The sequence below is a fragment of the Suncus etruscus genome, chromosome 3 (genome assembly GCF_024139225.1).
Source record: "Suncus etruscus isolate mSunEtr1 chromosome 3, mSunEtr1.pri.cur, whole genome shotgun sequence".
In the NCBI taxonomy this organism is placed as follows: Eukaryota; Metazoa; Chordata; class Mammalia; order Eulipotyphla; family Soricidae; genus Suncus; species Suncus etruscus.
Genome location: NC_064850.1, coordinates 89,032,186 through 89,050,914, shown reverse-complemented (window position 1 = coordinate 89,050,914; position 18,729 = coordinate 89,032,186). Strand labels below are relative to the sequence as shown.

At 38.9% G+C, this 18,729-nt stretch overlaps 1 non-coding gene across 1 annotated transcript; it reads right to left on the bottom strand.

Annotated features, from left to right (window-relative positions):
• Positions 1–17,986: 17,986 nt before the first annotated feature.
• Positions 17,987–18,116, bottom strand: LOC126005033 (small nucleolar RNA SNORA22). Its single transcript, XR_007494218.1, has one exon. It is a non-coding gene; the product is annotated as a small nucleolar RNA SNORA22 (small nucleolar RNA).
• Positions 18,117–18,729: the final 613 nt, after the last annotated feature.

The window sequence follows — 18,729 nt, the reverse complement described above, 5'->3', positions numbered from 1 at the left end:
CCTCCAGATGCTATCACTGGGCCTATTCAGGACCAGGATTCAGAGCCAATCCCTACCTGGTGGGTCCTAGCTGTGTCCATACTCAACCTGTATTTATACTGCAACAGATTTCCTCAAAAATTTACACTCTCCTCATATTTTACCTGTCATTCTGTGAAGATATGAAGAGATAGAAAGTATACTCCAATTTAACCCCTCAGCATCTTCCAGGGAGGTTAACTATAAAGACTCATCCCACACACAGCAAGAAAACAAATAAGAAAAAAAAAAAAACATGTAGAATTCCACTATGCTTAATGAGCAAAAATATTATCAACAAAAATCAACAACACCAGTAAATCCTTATGTCTTTAGTGATAATAGGATGAGGATGTCCAATATATTCAAATAAATGATAGCACAACTAGTCAGAAAAGCACAAAGAAGTTAGAAAGTCAAAATGAAAACACTACTTCAATCAAAAAATACTGGTGAAGAGTGGGTGTTTTGTTTATGACTGAAACACAACCACAATCATGCTTGTGATCATGGTGCTTAACTAAAGATTTTATTAAAAAAATAAACAACATATTAAGTTATATTTTAAAAATTCAATAGAACTCTGGGGCCGGAGAGATAGCATGGAGGTAAGAAATTTGCCTTGCCTGCAGAAGGATGGTGCTTCGCATCCTGGCATTTCATATGATCCCCTAAGCCTGCCAGGAGCAATTTCTAAGCATAGAGCCAGGAGTAACCACTGAGCACTGCCAGGTATGACCCAAAAACAAAAACAAAAAAAATTCAATAGAACTTTAAACAGCAGAAAAACAAAAGATGAAAAAAAAAATCAAGGAGCACTAAGATGAGAAGGAAGAAACCACTAGGTAAAAGCAGAAGGTGAAAAATAGTCTGAAACTAGCACTAAGATGAGAAGGAAGAAACCACTAGGTAAAAGCAGAAGGTGAAAAATAGTCTGAAACTAACAGCGTACCAGAGAACTATGGGATGAGTTCAAGAGGAATAGTGTAAGAATAATTTGTACTTGCTGAAGAACAGTAAGACTAATGTGATGAAAAAACATTAACTAACCTAATATGACAATAGACTGAGATTGGAAAAATTGGAGGTAGAAACCAGAAAATAAACTAGTTTAGTGAAGGTCATGAGAACAGACACCTCATGATTAAATCAAAGTGCTTATTAAAGAGACCAGCGAGTCCTTTCCCCCACTTTTCTCTTTCTCTTTCCCTAACATTTGATGATGTCGTGTTAAGGTGAATATCTACATACCAAGAAGTTAACCCTTACTGGGAACAGAATCTGCAGCCTTGTTGGTTTCTTGTTTATTTGTTTTGGGGTCATACCTGAGACTCTGTCTCTGCACTCATTAATCACCTTTGGTGGGCTGAGGGATCATATGGGGCACTGAGGATTGAACTCAGGCTGCATGCAAAGCAAGCACCAGCCCCTCTGCGTTTATTTTAATTTTAGACTTTGTGGTCTTCAGAACTACGAGAAATAAAAGCTGATTTTATAAGCTATTATATATTGTGACAGTATACTAGACTGACATATCTATATATAGTGATATTATATTGTGATATAAAGATAATATTGTGATATTATCCTAAGCTGACCTATCCAAGACTATGTAGAGTTCTCCAGAGAAACAGAGCCACAGTTATATAGATTAAAGGTTGTTGCCAGCAAAATCTGAATTTTCTAAGATGTATTGGAAGGCCTGACTCCGGGAAAAGTTGATATTTTATCCTGAGTTTAAAATTAGTCTGGAGAGCCAATAGATAGAGCAGTACAGAGGAAAGGGTGCTTGCCTTGCATGAGCCAACACAGGTTCAGTCTCCCACTGAACATGACCAGGAGTAATTCCTAAACATTGTTGAGTATTTTAGTATGGCCCAAAAATAAATAGATGATAGATAGATAGATAGATAGATAGATAGATAGATAGATAGATAGATAGATAGATAGAAAGAAAGAATAATTCTGGAAGTAAAATTTTCTCTTTCTTAGTGGACTTTTTATAGTCTTTTATGAATTAAACAAGACCCACCAAGGTATGTTTCACCAAAATGTTTTTGTTTTTGTTTTAATCTAAAAATGACTTTCAAAGCAATAGCTAGACTGGAGTTTGCCCATCTAGGCATGTTACCTCACCAAATTGACACATACTGATACATAAAATCATGAGGTAACTGAGGTGATGAGAGACAGATTCACACCCATGAGCACTATGTTGGTGGTAGATTCCGCTCATACCATATACTTAAAATGCCACCAAGGCCAATGTTGTCTCTGGAGTCAGGGACTCTTGTGTCTAGATCTGCTGAAAGTAATTACAGAGGACTGTGCAGGCCCATGTTATTAGCTCACTTAAAGCAGTAACTCTCATAGAAACCAGATGCAAAGTGCCTGCTTTGGAGGCAAGCGTAGGCTTGGGACCTGTGCCTTGAACATGGTCCAAGAGGCTATACCTCAGGTTTCCGCCATCCTAATAATTATAATTATGATTTACCATATAATGGAGCCCACACGTTCAGCTTTAGTCTGTGTTTCCAAGGGATAGGTGAAGGGAGAAGTAATGGGTGAGGATGTGTGGAACTTCTCATGCTTATTTCACAGAGACATAGAGAACTTCTATCAATAAGGACTGAGACTGAACTAGATTTTTGCTCATCTGACCCTGCTTCAGAGAATTTTCCCTATAGTGCCATGTTTTCCAAGCCCATAATTAATTGAGCCTGTAATATTGGTGGGAATGATCAAAGGAACTAAATGGAAATAGAGTTACTATATTGTCTCAAGCATGCTGGTTCATTAATAAGAATATCTGCCGCTATAACAGACAAATGACAAATGCCTGCATAAAGTTATAAGAGCCAATATATTTCTAAAATAGAAACCTAATAAATAAATCTAATAAATATCACCTAATAAATTTCATTTCAATTTGTTGATGCTAAACAGTAAGTAGAATTTAGTTTAATGAATAGGTATCTGTTTTAGTTTGCAAAATACCTCCATAAAAATTATGATGAAATGCGGAGACTAGGTGCCTTTAAAAAAAGGTATTAGGGGCTAGAGTGATAGCACAGTGGTAGGGCATTTGCCTTGCATGCAGCTGACCCAGGACGAACCTCCTTTAGATACTTGGAGTCCTATATGGTCCCCAAAAGCCAGGGGTGATTTCTGAGTGCATAGCCAGGAGTAACCCCTGAGAATGATCAAGTGTGGCCCAAAAAACAATAACAACACCAAAAAAATTATTTTAAAAAAAGGTATTCCGATAGAGTTAAAGTTGGATTTCCAGGCTACCAACTTGACTCATAGCTCCCTTCCCTAAACTCAGGACCAGCCTGTCACACTTCCTGACATCCATCTGCCCTCTTATCTCAAAACAGCAAAGACGCTAAATGCATCCATAAGAAGACATTCCAATTTATGTCTGCTATATGCAGGCAAATGGGCCCTACTAGTTCTCTCAGATGATATACAGCCTCAAACTCAAACAAACCAATTAATTAATTGGTATTATTTTTTATCATTCTCATATAACCCTACATGTGTAGAAAAATAACCTGCAAGGTAGATGTATTAGTAGCCACCTTTTATATAATAAATTTAATAGACCACTTTCTTAAGTAACAAAGAACATAAAAGTCTACTATCCCAACCCACAAAATGCCAAGAACAGCAGGGAAACTATCAAGATCGACTGCAGGTGTGGATAGGGAAAGAAACCTAGGCAAATCTCCAGACTCATAACAAATGCCTAAAATGAGGACCTAAAATCAAAATTTACTGCTTTAAAAAGAGAAATCTATGAGATACTAGTCAGTGAAATTAAGCAATCAGTAAATGAGCAATTTAAACAACTCAAAGAAGAACTTTTTCAGAAGATGAGAAAATCCATACAAATGGAAACAAAGGAACTACCGAATACATTAGCAAGCCATAGTAGCAGACTCACACAGGGCAAGAACTATATAGACAAAACTGAAGACAAATTATGAATCAGTATTGATAAAGAAGTCTAAAAAGAAAAGGCAAAATGATAGAAGAAAATGTAAGGTACTTAATGAACAAAGACAAGAAAATTATAGGAATACCAGAAGGGGATAACAAAACAGAAAGAGGAAGTAAAAGTAGTGGGAGAGATAATAGCACAGAACTTCCCTCATTCTGGGGCCTGAGCAGTGGCGTTAAGCTGTAAAGGCATCTGCCTTGCCAGTGCTAGCCTAGGACAGACCGTGATTCGGACCCCAGAGTCTCATATCATCCCCTAAGCCAGGAGCAATTTCTGAGTGCACAGCCAGGAGTAACCCCTGAGCTTCACCGGGTGTGGCCAAAAAACAAACAAACAAAGAACTTCCCTCATTCTCTGAGAAGAGGCCACTTTACAAATCCAAGCAGCCAAAAGAGGACTAAACAAAATAAACTCAAATAGAATAGAACAAACCCCAAACATATAGTCATTAAAATGGCAAAAACCAAAGGGAGATATAGACTTCTTAAAGCATCAAGATAGGAGATAAAATTAAAGCATAAAGAAAAGAACATAAAAATTATACCAGATCTCCCAGAAGAAAACAATGGAATGACATATTCAAATTACTGAATCAAAGGAAGTTTCACTATTACGCTGAGTGAAATAAAGACAGACACAAAATAGTTTCACTCATCTGTGAGGTTAAAGAAAAATAAAAGCCAGTATGTTAATAATACTCAGAGACAATAGAGATAAGGGTTAGAAGGATCAACCTATGATATAAAGTTTACAACAAAGAATGGTGAGTGCAGTTAAAGAAATAACCATACTAACAACTCTCACGACAATGGTAATGAGTGAGAGAAATAGAATGCCTGACTCGAATATAGGCAGAGGTTGGATGAGGAAGAAGATGGGGGATATTGGTGGTGGGTAGTTTGCACTGGTGAAGGGGGGGTGTTCTTTTTTATAACTAAAACCCAACTACAAATATGTTTGTAATCATGGTGCTTAAATAAAGCTATAAAAAAAGAAAGAAAGTTTCAACCTAGAGTTCACTATCTAGCAAACCTCCCCTATATATAGGAGTGAGGGAGAAAAACATTTTCAGACAAAAAAGAACTTGAAACATTTATGATAACCAAAGCAAATGAACTACTCAGGGGTAATTTATATAAACCAAATAACCAATTTTAACAGCAACAACCCTTCACAATAGTACAGAGCCCTTTCTGTCAATAATTCCCTTAAATGTCAATGGATGAAGCTATACTATTAAAAGGCAGAGATGAGTGTTGAATCAGAAACAAAATCCATCCATTTTCTGTTTACAGGAAACATATCTAAAATCTTAGGATAAACAAAGTAAAAGTCTCAGAATAAAAGGATGAAAGACAGTTATTACAGGACATTGGAAAATAGAAAAACGTTGGAGTAGCTGTACGTATATAAGAATAAATGGCTTTAGGGGTCAGAGTGATAGCACAGTGGTAAGGCGTTTGCCTTGCATGCGGCCAACACAGGACAGACCCCAGTTGGACCCCAGGATCCTATATGGCCCCCCGAGCCTGCTAGGAGCTATTTCTGAGCTCAGAGCCAGGAGTAACCCTTGAGCACTGCCAGGTGTGACCCAAAAACCAAAAAAAATGGCATTAAACCTCAATAAAGTAATTGGAAACAAGGATGGACACTACTTATTGATCAGGGGAACAATAGACCAAGAAGTACTAACTCTAATCAACATATATTCATCCAATATTGGGTCAACAGAGTACTTAAGGCTTTTGCTCACAAACCTAGAGAAATATATAGATAAAAAGTTATAGTAGTGGTAAATTTAAACATGACACACTTGCTACTGGATAGATCCACTATACAGAACTTTAGAAAAAGCATAAGAGTCAAAATGAGAGACCAGAAAAGTAGAGACTATTGGATTTATATATGACCTTTATTCTCACAAAACTGAGTATACATTCTTCTCTAGTTCACTCAAACATTCTCTAAAATAGTTCAGATTTCAGGACATAGTCTAAATTACAAAAATTTACAAACATAAAAATCATACCTGGCAAGCAGAGTAGGTAGGGCATTTGACTGGCTCGCAGCCAATCCAGGTTTAATCCCTGTCATCCACATAGTTCTGAGCCTTCCAGGAATAATTTCTGAGCACAGATCCAGGAGAAGTCCCTAAGTACTGCCAGGTATAACACAAAACCAAAAAAATGATACTAAATCATACTAAGAAACCCACAGACTACAATGGTACACACACACACACACACACACACACACACACACACACACACACACACACACAAACACAGAGAGCAAGAAAGAGCCATGGAGTGTGAAAAGTAGATGTAGGGAAACTAATGCCTAGAGACTGAACAACATGTTGCTACTTAATAGCTGAATCAAAAAGGAAATTAAAGAAGAAATAAAAAGATACCTTGAGACTAATGATAATAAAGAAACAAATTACTGAAATCTTTGGACACAACCAAATAGTAATTATGGAGAAACTTTTAGTAGTATTGGCCTACATAAAAGGAAGTAAGAAAAAGATAAAAAATCAAGAGTCTAGAGGCACACCTTAAGTATAGTGCCTTCTGTTTCATCTCTTAGAGAAATATGGAAATTTCTATACATGGTGTGACATGGAAAACTAACAACAAAGAAAGGCAAACCCAAGTAGAAGAAAAGAATAATAAAAACTGGAGTGGAAATCAGTGATATAAGAACCATTCCCCCCTCCCCCCAAAAAAACAATCCCATTCACATTATTGTCTCACAAACTCAAATATCTTAGGGTCAACTTAACTACAAAGAAGGACCTATACAAAGAAAACTACAAAACCTTGCTTCAAGAAATAAGAGAGGACACGAGGAAATGAAACACAACTACAATCATGATTGTAATCATAGTGCTTAAATAAAGATTTTATATATGAAAAAATGAAATACAATACAAAAACTAAGAATTAGAACATTTCCTTAACTACACAAACAACTATCATGACAATGATAGTGAGTGAAAGAAATAGAATGCCAGCCTCAAAGACAGGCAGGGGGTAGGGGAGGAGGAAGATGGGGGCATTGGTGGCTGAAATGTTGTACTTGTGAAGTGGAGTGTACATTTTATGACTGAAACTCAACTATAAACATGTATGTAACCATGGTGTTTAGATAAAGATATTATTAGAAGTAAAAAAAGAATTAGAACACTACCAGGTATTTAGACTGACTGACTTGTATTACTTTCCACCCTAATCTTTTTTCTCATCCTTTGTACAAGGAGAGTGGTCTGATGCTTGGAAAACTCCTGCTCCATTTTTGTTTGGTTGGTTGGTTTGGTTTGGTTTGAATTTTTGGATCACACCCAGAAGTGCTCAGGGCTCTATGCTCAGAAATCGCTTCTGGCAGGCTCAGGGGACCATATGGGATGCCGGGATTCGAGCCATCATCCTTCTGCATGCAAGACAAACACCCTACCTCCATGCTATCTCTCTGGCCCTCCTGCTCCATTTTTGTTAATCATAAATTAAGTTTCTTTATCTGTATCTCTCTGTCCCTTTCTGTCTCTCTGTCTTTCTCTCCTCCCCTTTTTCTCCCTTTTTTGTCTCCCTATTAACTAGCTATCTCTTTAACATTTTCTATTTGCTCCTACAGCCATTTAATGAGGTGTCCTTAACAGATCAGAAGGATACCCCAGTTAGTCTCAGTGGATAGAATATCCATATGCCTATCTCATAGCCTACACTTTCTTCCAAATCTCTGCTCATTTGTTTGCTTGGTGCCATATCCAAACAGGGACAACTTTGTTGCTTTTTCTCTGAGGCTCTGAAACCTAAGCAAGCAGAGGCTCAGTTCCTGAGTAGATAGCTTGCCTTGAGCTTAAAGTCTCATGAGAGTTCAAGTTTCAGAAGACAGTATGCAGAAATTACTAAGCCTGAAAGGCTTATCTTCAATGTTTTGCTAGAGTGTCCTCTTTTTATGCCCACCCCAAGCCTTATGACTGAATATACAGAATATAAATAAATAAATAAATGTTTTCACCAAACATTACCTCCCCTCCAGGAAATTCATTCCCAATGGTCCTTTCATTTCCAGCTCAAATCCCATCAGTGGATTCCAGAGATCTAATATCCCAGGCCCATCTGCCACCAAAGCTGCATTTCCCCACACCCACAACAGCTGTCTATGCTCTGGTGTTAATCCTAAGTGTCCTCCAAGTCCCTCCGTTAATTGACAAACAGCTACCTAATAAAGAAAAATTGTTCTTCTTGATTTGATTGTGTCTGGAACATTTTGCACCTTGAACTTCAAAGGCTGTGCCCCATCTGGTTTTCTTCTCTCCCTTCTACATAGCTGAATTGGAGAAAGTCCAGCTGGGCAGAAGCCTATGAGACTGCTCCCTCAACTCACTAGAGCGAGAACCCACCCCCTATTCAAGAACTGTAAGGGCCATCTGTGCCTGAGCTCTAGGGAATTGGACTGATAATGCCTATGTTTTCAGGGACCTCCAAGCCCTGAGGAAATTCTGCCAAATCCCCTTGACTCCAACTAAAGCCAGCAATGCCCTGCTGGCTTCACACCTGCCTGAAAGCGTCAGAGTGAGTGTTAAGGTAGTTTGATTTCCTGCACTCTAATCTGAGAAAAAGTAGTGATGGAGCAGAAAGGTGTTTTGGCTAATACGTCCACAGATTTAGGTATTACCCAGATACATCAGCCTGGTGAAGCTAGAAAAAAGAGAAAATGGGGGCAAGAAACTTAAACCAGGAAGAAGCCTCCAGTTCTGAGTATTATGGAGCAAAAGGGAAATCCTGCAAGTTACACATCATAGCTGCACCTCCCATAGAAAATAAAGTATAAAGTTCCTTAAGGCCCAACCTTCCTTATTTAGTTTTCTTTTTGAAATTTTTGGGGGGTAGAGGAGGGCAACAACTATCAATAATCCTGTCCACTTCCAGCACTTAATAGTTGATCCATGTGATGCTCAGGCACCTGATATTGCAACTAACCTAAGGCAAATACATAACAAGAGGCATTTCTCTTGACTCTTAAGCCAATGCTTTCCCTCATCTGGTGCATGTGACCATGCACCAGAAATTCCCTCTCATGGGAGTTAATCACTCCCTGTTCCATGCCTCAGGTTTCCAATGCATAAAATTGTGTATTGAAAATAGGGAACGACACAAAGGATGTGTGAGGGAAGTAGCCCCTGGAGAATACTACTCATTGGATTTCCATATGTATGAAGAGCACCTCTAAAGGTCCTTTCTCCCTCAAGTCACAAGTGAAGTTGGAGGCTCATGTGTGTTGGACAGCAGGATGTTTGGGAAGAGCATCAAGGTTCTCACACCAGTTTTGTCTTTCTTTTTTTCTTGGGGGGGGGGGGCGGTCACATCCAGCAGCGCTCAGGAGTTACTCCTGGCTCTATGCTCAGAAATCGCTCCTGGCAGGCTCAGGGGACCATATGGGATGCCGGGCTTCGAACCACCATCCTTCTGCGTCGAAGGCAAACGCCTTACCACTGTGCTATCTCTCCAGCCCCGAATTTTGTCTTTCAATATCATTTTATCCTTTGATCTGATTCCATACATCAAACACGACTAGGAGAACCCACTTCACTGTGAGAATTAAGAAAAATCCAGTTTATAAATACTGCTCAGACAGCGACTGGTTGAATCTGTATATAATCTAAAGGCTGTCCAAAACTCTATATTATTCTACAGACACAGACTTCTAATCTACCCCAAATTTAGAGGAAGGCAAGGAGATGTGTGTAAGATGCCTAGAGATGGCTCTTCTTTTAGACTGGTACCATCTGCCAGAGGCAAATTTGTTTTTCTGTCTTCTTCCATGGATAAATATAACATTTTCATTCTTTACTTAATTGTCTGCCCTCCCCCTTGAAATAATCTCCTTTCCATCTGTTTAAAGGGGACTCATCCACAATTCCTACTTCTGCAGGAAAGACTTACCCCCAAACACTAAAATTCTCCTCTAAATTATCTCTGTGACTCAGCTTCTTATTTTCATTCAGCTTTTCTTTTAGTTTCTGTACTGTTAAAAAGAAACCCTGTTAAAAGAGGGTTTATGTCATGCTTATTTTTCTCATCTCCCTCCTGGTGGATTAGTACAAAACTAAATATATGTATTCTTTGAAAAGTCTTGGCTCGTATGCAGCCATTTTTATGCTTTCCCTTATGCTAACCTCATATATATATATATATATATATATATATATATATATATATATGCAAACTTAAAGCATAGCTCCAAAGAATAGATGCAATGAAGTTATTTACTTGCTTGAAAATGTGATCCTTACCAAGATCACTCATTCATATTTTATAATAAGTCATAGATAAATGTATTTTTATTATTTGGGCACTGATTTACAATCCTATCAATAATAAAGTTTCAGGCATACAATATCCCTTCTAATTTTTTATTTGTTAAAGAGAAAGGGATACTATAAATGCTAAGGACAAATTATGCTGAGAGGATTTTAGTCAGAGATAGACAAAATTCTGGGCAAATTTAGTGAACTTTGAAATACAGTCAACAAATATTATATCTCTTTCAGTAATGAGGGTTAGATGCTTTTTAGGCATCAATGATTACAAGAGCTTTACCTATATTTACACATATAAATCTTTTTTTTTTTTTTTGTAGTTTTTGGGTCACACCCGGCAGTGCTCAGGGGTTACTCCTGGCTTCATGCTCAGAAATTGCTCCTGGAGGCATGGGGGACCATATGGGAAGCTGGGATTTGAACCGATGACCTCCTGCATGAAAGGCAAATGCCTTACCTCCATGCTATCTCTCCAGCCCCACACATATAAATCTTATAGCTATCCTTTTTTTTATTTTTATTGTGACCAAAGTGCATTACAAATCTTTCACTGCATCATTTATGGTACATAGTGACAATAAATGAGGGGCATTCCAACCACCAGTGCTGTCCTCCCTCTGCCCCTGTTCCCAGTATGCATCTTATATCTCCATCCTTTATCCCCCAGAATGCTAGTACAACTGGTCTCCACTTTACAGCTTGTTGTAGATTGAGCATCCATTCCACCGTCATTGGAGATAAAAAGGATAAGAAAAAAGGGAGAAAAAATTTGGTGACAACTACCAAAAATAGAAAGAAGAGAGAGGGAAAAAAAAGAAAAGAAAAATGGAAGAAAAAAGAAAAATAATGGACCCGGCAAATAAAAATAAAAATAAATCTCTAAATAATAACCACAAGAGTGAAAAAGAAAGAGAAAAGTTGAAGAAAAAAAAGAAGGAAAATAAAATCAAAAACTAACAAATCAAAACAAAACAAGAAAAAGTATGGGTGCTGGAGTGGCAAGGTTTGGCATTCCCCCACTTTTTTTTTTTTTTTGCATAGGTACAGTAAGCATTGGGGAAGAAAGGGAATTCCTGTGGCCTAAGAGATTCAGGGTTTCTCCATCCTTGAAGCATACCATCATGGGATCAACCACTGGCTCCATATATACTCATTACCCCATCCAAAAGGCTTTTTTGTGATGCCAGGAAAGTTTCCTCTCTGTTATGTGTGAGAAAATCAAGCCACTGTAGCTAGCGATCTTGGTATTTGTGCGGGTTATAGGTCAGGGTCTAGGATAGAGTCTCTAGGTTCTAGAGGTTCCTATCCATCATTGTTGTTGTGTTCAGTCTTCTGTAACACTTGCTCCCTGTTTTCGTTCAGTCCCTAGGATATTATGGATCCAAAGGTTCTGCTCAGTCTTTGTTGTCCAAGTTGGACCTCTGCAATAAGACATCTTGCTGTTGTTGTTGTTTATGTGTCCTGGGCTACAGCCTAGGGTAGGGTTTTACTTATTAGTCCCAAGGTAGGTTCTGTTCAGTCACGGTTGTCAAAGTCAGTTTTCTGTTGTTGGTGCTCTTATTTTTCACAGTTCAAAGGATGATATCTCTTCTGATTTCCATTTAGTGTTAGGTGATGTGATAAGACAGCATGGTCTTAGGTCAAGTTTTCCTTTCCTCGTTGTCATATCAAAACTGGTGCCAGAGCAGTGTTATAAATCTCCCAATGGAGCTTAGTTCCTGGTGGTGTTACCCGGAGATGTATCATTTCTACGTCAGGGATTGGGGGTTTGGGATTGGACTAACACTGTCCAATCTCCTGGGGACTGCATTGTATCCACATGACACATGTTCAGGATGAGAGGCACCCTTCTGCTATAAAAAGTGAGTTCTTATCCCTAGAAGATAAGATCTTGTTTCTGTGTCTATGATTTCCCCCTTTTTTTTACTGTGCCCATACAAAAACGTATGGTGTCATACTGTGTTGCTGGTGCTATTCTGGGTAAGGATGACAGGCTGCACACACACAATCTCTGTCGTCTGGTTTTGTTCTGAGCTTTTATCCCAGTCAAGGCTTTTTGTACCAAGCAGCACCAAAAATGGTAAGGATAGAGAAAAAATAAATAAAACTGAGTTAAAAAGAAAAGGTATTCGAATAAAACAAGTGGTGGAGGAGGCTACCTGTATATTTAGGAATACACATCTTAAGATGTATTGTTATACAGGTATTGAGCTTCCATAGGCAATATAAGACCCCCAATTAGGTCTTTTGATATATTCTTGTGGGGAGTAAAAGCCAAGGCACTTTTCGATTCACAGGCCTTGGAATTGAGTTTGAGAGATGCTTTGCTGCATTACGAGACCATATAGTGTCTTTGAGCTGGGGGTTTTGCTGAGGCTGATTCCTGTATTGTGCAACAGTCCACAATTTGGTGGGGGTGAGAGGGGCCATCGAGCATGAGTCAGCAGGAATGCTGGTTGTAGTTCTTTGCCGAGGCATGAAAACGGAGACCCAGAGGGTGTCTTTCACTGAGGAGCTGGAAGGTGGTTTGTCGGGGCAGGAGGTCAATCTTGGTGCCTACCGAGTTAGGAACTGAGGGTAAAGAGGGTTAAATTAGGGGAAGATAACAGACCAGGATTGGGAGATGAGGGGATAGAAGACACACACATACACACACACACACACACATATATATATATATACATATATATATATATATATATGAATTGTGATTTGGGCTTGGAGTCAGTACGGAAAGTCAGGTCCACATAAAGGCTGACTTTAAAGATCTATTTGAGTGTTATCATCCAAGTCTTTGGCATTCTGTTTGCTTTCCTAGGAACCATCTAGAATAAAGAACATTTTTAGATAATGCTTAAAAAGTATATTTGTTATGAAAATGAGTATTAGTAAGAAAAGACATCGCTGCAGGGGGTCCAGTATGAATATGGGAGGAGTTTCCCTCCTCCCCCCTCCCCCCAGAGTCCAGTTGCCAGACCTGGCCCTGAAGACTAGTCTGGCATGGGGGGGATCTCGGTCTCTTGGACTAAGTGGTCAGCCCAGGAGGCCATTGGCCAGCTGTCTGCCCAGATTCCCAGCCATACCCATAGGAGAGGAGCAGGAATCTTGGCATGTGGGATCTTCTGGGTCCAACTGCAGCCTCCCTCTCCAGTATAAAAAAGCATGGAGGAGGAGTTTGCCTCCTCCCCATCTCCCCAGAGCTCAGATGCCAAACCTGGCTGATATAGCTATCTTTTGAAGTAAGAGCTATCATTACTCCCACTCTGTAGATAATGAAATTGAGGCAAAGATGTAAAGTCACTCACTCAAGTCTTGAGAAAGGAAAATAGTCAGACTGCCTAAGACAAGTTATGCTTAAGCATCTGTGGACTAGGTCAAAGTCCCAGAGATCAGGGTGAAGGAAAACAGGTAAGGAAATTGGTGAAAAACTGAAGTTAGGTGATTGAAGAGTGTCAGTTCTAGTTCAAATATCCCCCTCACTGCATAAGGAAGCTTCTTCTTACCAGGACAGCTGCAATGGAAACAAACACATTTCTGTCTGCCTGAGGACAAGGACCCCCAATACAGGTATCTGTGTTGATTTTTCCAAAATCTGCTCTGTATAAGTCTTCAAAGTCCTATTTTCTCTGATTCTGCAAAATTCTGTTTCCTGAGCCTGCATCAGATCACCTTGTAAAAGAAGCATAAGCCCTGTTTTTTGCTTTACAATGTGTGGTTGGCAAAACCCAGTGAGGGCATGGTGTATAATTAACAGAAGCTAGAAAAGAGTATTTGCTAATATCATTATCTGTGAAAAGTCTAGTGAAAAACCAATAGATCTACTACCTCTTTGCCAGTGAAGGAGCCAAGACATTAGTGGGTATTCTTAAAGAGACTTGAAGGGGCTTGGAGAGATAACTCAACAGTTAAAGTGTATGCTTTGTATACAGGAAGAACTCATTCATTTACTGGCATTCTATATTCCCCCAGAGAACTGCTGGGAGCCACTGAGAGCTAAGTAAGATGTAATGCGGGGTCCTTAAGCCCCCCCAGGGGGGACCCGGCCAGCAGGAATTAGCTGGGAAGGCTTCTCAGACAACCGCACTCCTATTTTGCTGAGTAGAAGAGCAACCACACCTGTAAAAAATCTGAGAGAGGTTAATAATAAAGACCTAAGGCAATATCTCACTGCTCAAAGGCAATTTTATTTGACTACAGCTCCTTCTTATATAGTGAAGGAGAAGGGGGCAGTACAAAGGTGATGTCAGTCATACTTTTGGCGCGAAGGCCCATACAAGGCAAGGATATATTTCAGGCTTTAAGGAACAAAGAAAGTGAAGCATTCTCTAAATAAGGAAGTGGGCAGTGGGCTAGGGGGGCTGGATGACCTTCAAGCTATGATGAACGTGCTGTTTCCATGGAAATTTCTAGTGTCCTTCTAGCTGCATTCCTAATTGCTTGACTATCAGGAGGTGGTGCAAGATGTGCTTGCCTCAGTGATCTTGAACAGACAATGTAGCATACACTTATTGATAACAGCCTAGTTCACTCCAGAATATAGTTGAGGGAGTAAGACCTCATTTCTGGGAATGGTACCAGGCCGTGTTGCTCTCCTCCGGGCTACAAGATTAATTATCTCTTGCAGCTGCACATTCCTTTCTCTTTGGCCCAAGAACTTACAGCAAGACTGCATGTAGCTTTTAGGTGAAAGGCTGGATTATGGCAGAAAGAACAGCAAAATGGCCTCAAACAAGTCACAGTCCCCAACATCTCCCCCTTTCTCTTCTAATAAAAGAAGGAAAGTCGTGAGCGGGTGGAAGAACCGTGTCTTAGGCTACAAGGTTTGACCAGGTCGGACACGGCCAAAGCCGCATTTAAAAGATGGCTACAGGCGCTGTGGGTGTGCACAGAGATTTGAATTATGCGTTGTAGCCTTTTAGGGCCGTGTCCTAACTGGGACCTTGCTAATCCCGTCGTAGGTATCTCCACAGCCGAGAGCACAAGTACCGGAGCGAGCTCCGTTTGTTAGCTATGCGCTCTATCTCCTGAAAACTTAGTGGCTGGAAGGGCGGCTTGGTGACAAAAGCCAAGTTTTCACAGGAGTCACGTTGGGTTAACTGTTGGTAGTGAACTTGAACAGAGGTTTTTGCCGTCTCATCTACCTGGTTTTTTAACAAGGGCAGTAAGTTTGCGGAAAGCCCATGGGTCAAAGGAAAGGAGCAGCATGAGGCTAATAAGAGGGCCCAAAATAGTGGACAGTAATGTATGTATCCAAGGAGAAGAGAAAAACCAACCCTGTTACCAACCTTGTTCTTGGTCAAAACGTTTCTGGAACTCCTTCATACCGTTACCAATACGTAGAACACTATCCCTAACTAATCCAGTTTTGACTTTAAATACACAGCATAGTTCTTTAAGGGCTACACAGACTCCCCCCTCTTTCATAAGGGCGAGATCTAAACCACGACGATTTTGAAGCACAACATATGCAAGGGAACTAACAGTATCAGTGAGAAATTGTAAGCTATGTTTGATTTCATTAATGTTTCGTTTTACAGCCTGAGTGAGAATGCGAAAATTGGACTGAGTGGAAACAAGGGAGTAAATTTCTATGCCAGCACTAGTAGTGGCGCCAACAGCAAGGAGGACTGCAAGGGTGACAGTTGTAAAGGGCTCGCGACGTTGTTGAAAGACGGAAGGATAAGAGTAGGGGTTGAGGAGAGAAGCCAAGCCAACAGCGTTCATAATCTGGGTCTGTGAGGGCTAGAGCAGAGGCATTTATAAGATTTAAAATAACTTGAGAGGAGGAGGATGGGCCAGAAGGCAGAGTCCGTAGCTCACAACTTGCCCATCAGTGAGTTAATGACGCTGAGGCTGAACTTTCCAGAGAAGAAGTTTAGAGTCATTGGTGTAGATAGGAGATTTAAACGTTGTGATGCTTTCATAAAACGGCAAAACCGGTGAATAGCAGATCCAACAGTGTTCATAGCTGGTGTTAGAGAGTGCCTGGGCAGAGGCATTGACCATTTGCAGGATGAGGTTCGAGGTGGAAACCGACCAACAGGTTTGATGGTTATTCTAGGCATTAACAAAGCTAAAACATAACAATCATGATAAGCAAGAAACATTTTAGTAACAATATGGGGAGAAAATCCAGTGGAACAAACAAAATAAGTGGAGTTGGGGGCTTCAATGAAGATGGAAGAGTTGTTAACAATAATGGTTTGATTGCAAATGTTTGATTGTTGAACAGGCGGGCACATATATGGTTCGAGCAAGCAAAGTTCCACGATCGTGACTTGTTTACAATGGAGGTTGTTGGTGGCAATGGTGGGCATCCAAGGCAGCTAGGCAGAGTGTCTAATTCAGCATTGTCAAAGGTGGAGTTAGTTAGAAACAGGTTTGCAGGAATGGCGGCTAGCAGGAAGTTTATAAGAAAACAGCTTGGCAGGAGGCAAAATGGTTACTTTATATAAAAATTAAGAATTTACTTAGTAAACTGAATATAAAGGATTTTTTTTTAAACTTCTATTTATTATGTTAAAGCTGGATGCTATTTTTGGCCATAAATACATATTCTATAGGCCTGAACTTACACATAGCAGGAAAGCCAGGTGACTGCAAAGTCCAGAAATTCTCCAGGGAAAAGTTATCCCCGATGGCCATTGAGAAATCTGGGGTTTGCCATCTCCCACACCTTCCGCCATGTTCTTAGAAGGACAAAGCTAGCTTAATACATAATTTTTAACACATGATTTTTAGTTGCAAGATGCCAGTCTGTGAACTGACCAGACTGAACCAGGTTGAAAAAATTAATTGAAATTTGAAAAATGGATAAGGCTTTAAAAATTGTATTATTATAAAATGTAGAGATAACAAATAAACAGACAAAACAAAACAACACTAAACACAACATTTTACATTTGTGGCCACTTTCATTCATCACAACAGACACATAAACAGACAAAAGGATTGATTTAAGACTTATTTATAAAAAATTGACAAGCGCTTTTAAATATTTAGCTAGCATGTTTGTGAGAAGAAAAAAAAATTTTGTAGAAAAAACTTTTTTAGTTTTGAGAAGTACTTAATGTAGATGGAGTGGAACTTTGCTGAAAATAAATTTTAAGGTTTAGATTTAACACAAAACATTTTAAAACAATTTTAATTTGAAGTTTAAAACATTAAGTAAAATGGTTAATGAGCACTGTAGAAGGAGTCTTCACTCTGAAGTATGAAATCATTTGCTGTAAATGAATAGGTTTTCTTTAAATTGGTTTTGCAGTAGAATAGTAAGACAGCTGCAATAAAGTGTTAAAATTTTTATGATTAAACACAATAGCATGAACTATGATTATTAAAGGTATAAAAACTGATTTTAAAAAACAAACAACTGTTTTTACTATGAAGACTTTAAGTGAATAATTTGTAAAAAATATTATATACTAAATTAACTAAATGCTTAGATTATTATAAAATATAGTTAAAGACATCTGATGCATTTACACACCTAGAACTTAAGACTAAAATTATATTTAATACTAGTTAATTTGCTTATAAAGTTTAGTTACTTTTATATATTACTTATAAAATTATATATAATATATTTTTCATTTATATTATTTTTTTTCACTGCGACACAAATATACAGATTTGTATAATGTGCTGATATTTTGAATGCACTTAAAATAATAGTTCTTTCAATGCAGAAATAAAGAACAACCATTGCTGTAGCACAAAGTTAAAACTAAGGGTACTATAAAGCACACCTAGGTGTTTACTGTGCATTAAATTAACTATATTGTTTAAAAAGACTAACCACATTATTTTTCACATAATTTTGTAAATACTTTAAAAATTAAAATAAAACTTTTAATAGAAATATAAGACTTAAATTTAACACTTTTGTGTTCGGTTGGATTTTAAAACACAAAGAAGTTTTTCTTTTACCAACATTTTGTTATCTGTAAAGTGACAGAATCATGACCTTGCTCTAAAATTTTCTGAGAGGCAAAAAAAAAAGTTTAGGGACCGGGCGGTGGCGCTAAAGGTAAGGTGCCTGCCTTGCCTGCGCTAGCCTTGGACGGACCGCGGTTCGATCCCCCGGTGTCCCATATGGTCCCCCAAGCCAGGAGCAATTTCTGAGCACATAGCCAGGAGTAACCCCTGAGCGTTATCGGGTGTGGCCCAAAAACCAAAAAAAAAAAAAAAAAAGTTTATTGCCCTTATCTTCATGTTGCTTTTTAATGTTTTAATAATTACTTTACACCACTTAATGCACTAAACCTAATAACACATATCTGACAAAGTGTAGGGCTAACAAGGTGAAGCAGAGTCTTTCACTGATAACTCGGGGAGGGGCCAGCACAGTTAACAGCAGGAAGGCTAGAGGCAAATTATT